Below are 5,000 nucleotides of genomic sequence, written 5' to 3'. Positions count from 1 at the left end.
TCTGGGCCAGATAGGCAGCAAGCTGGCAGAAATGTTAGCACACCGGGTGAAATGCTTAGCAGTATTTTGTCTGTCTTCACATTCTGAGTTCCAATTCCGCTGAGGTTGACTTTGCCTTTCATCCTTTTGGGGTCGATAAATTAAGTACCAGTTACGCACTGGGTTCGATGTAATTGACTTAATCCGTTTGTCTGTCCTTGTTTGTCCCCTCTGTGTTTAGCCCCTTGTGGGTAGTAAAGAATTAGGTATTTCGTCTGTCTTCATATTCTGAGTTCAAATTCCGACTTTGAGGTTGACTTTGCTATTCATCCTTTTGGGGTCAATAAATACCAATTGTGTACTGTGGGCGATCTAATCGACTGCCCCCCCCTCCACAAAAATTTTGGGACTTGTGCATAGAGTAGGAAAGAATATCTGGGCCAGGTCCAAAACATGGATATTTTTAGAGTTCTGCCCCCAAAAAGTATAACACAAGTCAGCTATAGAAAAATATATTATATTTATAGAGTGAAGACTGTCAGGGGCTGCTGGAAAGATGCTTGAGAGCTGCATGTGTCCCTGGCAGCTGCAGTTGAGAACTGCTGATTTAGACTGTCAAATCTATACACTTTCTCTATACAATCAAGAAGAGAAAGCAAAAACTACTTTTTATTCACACGTGTGTATGTATATGTGTTTATATATATCTGTGTATGTGTGTCCATATCTTTAAATAGCTTTCCTAGGGGGTTGAAAGACAGCTCTGGTAACAGGCGAGAGAAAGGGTGGGAATTATCTTCATGTTGTAGTGATAGGGGCCAGGGTATTGGGCTTGCTGAAGACATCCTCACCTATGACTGAGCTGTTATGGTAAATTTAGTGACAATAAGGCCAGCACCTTAATCAAATCTTGCAATATATATAACAAACCCTACTTCAAAACCAATGTGGGTGCCCTCTATGTGCTCTGCTTGACCAGCTTAAACATGGTTTCAAGTTCTGGTACAAGGCCAGCAATTTTAAGGGAGAGGAAAGTTGATTACATTGACCCCAGTGTTCAGTTGGTACTTATTTTATTGATCCTGAAAAGGTGAAAGGCAAAGTTGACCTCGGCAGAATTTGAACCCAAAATGTGCAAACAGATGAAATGCTGGTGTGCTAACAATTCCACCAGCTCACCACCTCAAATGGCAACAAATTCTGCCTCAAAATCACACTTTGCTGCTTTACAAAAAGATACATTTGATAGTGTGGCGCTGGTTCATTGCATGTTGGATGGTCATGGTTGGATTGCTTTTGATGATATATCTTCTCAATCTATACTGTACTGGGGCTAAACAGCAATAACTTACATCATTTATGTCATTCACTGTCTCTTTCCATGTTACTCTAGATTACATCCCACGTATCTATTATATAAAATCTGTCTGTCTGTGTGTCTTCTAGGATCTTAGGCATCCTCCATCTGATTGCGCTAAAATTTGATATGTAGATACCGATGGTATCATGGCGTGTATATGTCTTGATAAAATTACAAAAATTGATTCTAGGTGAGAATGTGATCGATAAAGCCTGCCAAGCTTACTATTTAAACTATGTTTGTGTCCTCCCAGTCAACAGCCTTATCATTACCGGTACTTTAAACTCTTCGGTTGCATATTTGTGAGAATAAAATCGTTTTTCTTTGGAATAGAAAAAAAGTCTATCGTTATTTCTTCTTTTGCTGGTGTCTCAAATTTAGGTTAAATCAGTGTTTCTCAAAGGGGACGGTCGGACAAGTTGTTTTGAGAAAATTTGGTTTAAATGTTTGACAACTCAGCACTGTCCATTGGACGGGAGGCGTTTTGCTCGTACACTATATAATTATAAGTTGTATTGTTATCGGTTTTGTTGGGGTTCCTATTCTCCCCTGTCTCATAAAACATAACGAAACAAGTGTAAAATATTCCATTTTATGTTACTGGGGTTAAGTGTCCCTGAAGCAAACAGATCATGTACACATATAATGTAGAAAATGAACCCCAAATACTCAGAGTGAAAGGTCACCTAGAAATGATATGAAGGACCACATTAGACATGGCAAGAAGTATAGAATTTTTATTTTAGTTTTGGCTCTAAAGAATATAGTAGAGAGAGAGGTGGGTTTATGCTAGATGTGGAATAATAAAGGGACAGGGTCAGATTTGTTGCTGCATTATTTAAACAGGGGCTAAAATACAATGTCAGCTTTGCATTTCCAAGGTTGACTTTGTGTTCTTTTCAGGGTTGATAAAATAAAGTCCCAATCTAGTACTGGGGTCAATGTAATTGACTCGTTCTCTGCCTTCAAAACTGCTGGCCATGTGCCAAAATCAGAAAGGATTATTTAAGTGTGGGTTGGAGTAATTGGGAAGGAGCTAGATAGAAAGATAAAGATAATAGCGATGAGAACTCAAAGCATACCTTCAAGTTATAAGAAGGTGAATGGTAGAGAGAATGGGGACAACAGATCAGGAAAGATAGGTAAAGGTTGCAAGAGTGTATGAGGAGAGGGAGAGATGGTTAGAGATGACAGTGAGGGGTGAATATGGTGAATGGTGAACGAGGGTGTGCATGTGTGTGTCATTATTCAGTTTTAATTCATTGAAGCATCAAACTCCCGTAAGGAGGCAGTTTCAGGGGTTCTCGCACAGAAGCAATTTCTGATGGTTTTCAGTACATGTGGAAGTCCAAAGGTGATGGAAATGGCATTGCTTGTTTGTCCAGGTTGCCCGCATAACTTGTGGTCAATATTCCTTAAATCCCTAGCTGTCACAGTCTTGGAGGTCCCACAATCGGATCAGTTCTTCCTTGGTGCTTGTGTGGCTAAATAACTCATATTCACGTCAATAAATGTTATAATGTTTTTCTGTTAAATATATACTCAATGTATGCTTAATATGCATCATCACCCTTCATTTTCTGAAAAAACAGATGTCTAGACGGGCTATTTTCATTCAAAAGCTATTAGCGTGGTTCACCCAAAAACTGAAGAATCTGAAATAAAAAAGAAAGGATGTTACATGGAATAATGAAGACATAACAATGGTATTGTCATAGTGTGCAGACCAGCTTGGAAAAGTTTTATCAAAATCGATTGATAGATGTCCGAGAAATCCTAAATTTCACTCCTAAGCTATTAGCGTGGTTCTGTGTGTGTGTGTGTGTGTGTGTGTGTGTGTGTGTGTTTAATCTTTTATTTGTTTCAGTCATTGGACTGCAGCCATGCTGGGGCACCACAATCAAGTTGGTCGCTGTACTTATGCTTTCAGTCTCCTTTGCTTGACAGCTTAGTTACGAGGATGTAAACAAACCAACACTAGTTGTCAAGTGGTGGGTGAAAGACAAACACAGACACATACACACATATACATATGTATTTATTTACATATATGTATGGATCACCACCATGTCACGCACATGTTTGTGATGCATGTTCCTGGTGTACCTCACTCAATAATAATAATAATAATAATAATGATAATAATAATAATAATAATGATAATAATAATAATGATGATGATGATTATAATGATGATAATGATGATAATAATAATGATAATAATGATAATAATAATGATAATAATAATAATACTACTAATAATAATGATGATGATGATGATAATGATGATAATGATGATAATAATAATGATAATAATGATAATAATAATGATAATAATAATAATACTAATAATAATAATGATGATGATGATGATGATTATGATGATAATAATGATACTACTACTACTACTACTACTACTACTACTACTACTACTACTACTAATAATAATAATAACTTTCTAGTTTTGATACAAGGGCAGCAATTTTAAGGAGTGTGATAAGTCGATTACATTGACCCCAGAGTTCAACTGGTACTTATTTTATCGACCCTGAAAGGATTGAATGACAAAGTCAACCCTAGCAGGATTTGAACTCGGAACGAACTGTAAGAAATGCCACTAAGTATTTCCTCCAGTGTAACAATGATACTGCCAAATCACAGCCTTTATTATTTCTGATTTAGGTACCAAGGTCAGCTGTTTTGAGAGGAGGGGAAAAGTTGATTACATTGACCCCCTCCCCCAATGTTCATTTGGTACTTATTTTATTGACACCAAAAGTATGAAAGGCAAAGTTGTCCTTGGCAGAATTTGAAATCAGAATGTAAAGAGTTAGAATTGAAGCCATTAACCCTTTCGTTACCAACCCGGCTGAAACTGTTTCTGGCTCTGTAGTACAAATGTCTTGTTTTCATAAGTTCTGAATTAAAATCTTCCACCAAGCCTTAGTCAGTAGCTGAACGATAACTAAGTTGTTTTACTAAATTCTTTGTTATATTTAAAATTAATTGAAAGAAACACAGAGTATCTCAAAATAAATACAGTAATGAAAAAGTTAACCCTTTTGATACTAACCTGACTGAAACCACCTTTGGCCCTGTAATACAAATACCTTGTTTCCATAAGTTTTGAATTAAAATCTTCCATCAAACCTTAGTCACAATTCATGTTCCTAAACCCTAGCTGAATGATAACTAAATTATTTTACTAAATTATATGTAACGAAAGGGTTAAACTTGTTTGTCTAATGCCCTAACAATTCTGCTACCCTACAAAAAAACTTAATAAGAACATTACGTAAGCTTTAGTTCTCTTACATAACAATAATGATTCTGTTCATACCACTTTCTCTTCCCTCTCCTCACCCCACTCTACTTTGGCAAATATGCTGACCAACGATGATTGTGACGAGATAATAAAAATCAACAATGATGATAAAAAACAAGAGTGATGATAAAATTACATGTATCATGTATATAAAATTGCTAAGTGTCAGAAAGTGTCATCTGATAGCAAAAAGTTGATAGTAAGCAATCCAAGCTGCTTCGTCTGTTTAAGCCGTGGAGGAAAGTTCATTTCACGCTGTATGTCTATTTTATTTTAGTTTCCTTTACAGTTCCAGCTCTTTGCTTGCATCTTGGGAAGATACACTGTATGTATTGT

At 36.6% G+C, this 5,000-nt stretch overlaps 1 protein-coding gene across 5 annotated transcripts in view; it reads left to right on the top strand.

Moving 5' to 3' along the window:
- Window positions 1-5,000, top strand: part of LOC115220879 (peptide methionine sulfoxide reductase MsrA) — a 41,380-nt gene that overhangs the window by 8,228 nt on the left and 28,152 nt on the right. The window contains exon 2 of one of the 5 annotated variants that reach the window (XM_029791067.2): window positions 4,954-4,989. The exons of 3 other annotated variants lie outside the window; for them this stretch is intronic. The gene's annotated coding sequence lies outside the window, so the exon portion shown is untranslated. Of the gene's footprint in view, window positions 1-4,941; window positions 4,990-5,000 lie in introns of all 5 variants that reach the window. One more of the 5 variants, XM_036510497.1, reaches the window with a different exon arrangement.

This window comes from Octopus sinensis, linkage group LG17 (genome assembly GCF_006345805.1).
Source record: "Octopus sinensis linkage group LG17, ASM634580v1, whole genome shotgun sequence".
In the NCBI taxonomy this organism is placed as follows: Eukaryota; Metazoa; Mollusca; class Cephalopoda; order Octopoda; family Octopodidae; genus Octopus; species Octopus sinensis.
This window is presented reverse-complemented; position numbering and strand designations above follow the sequence as displayed.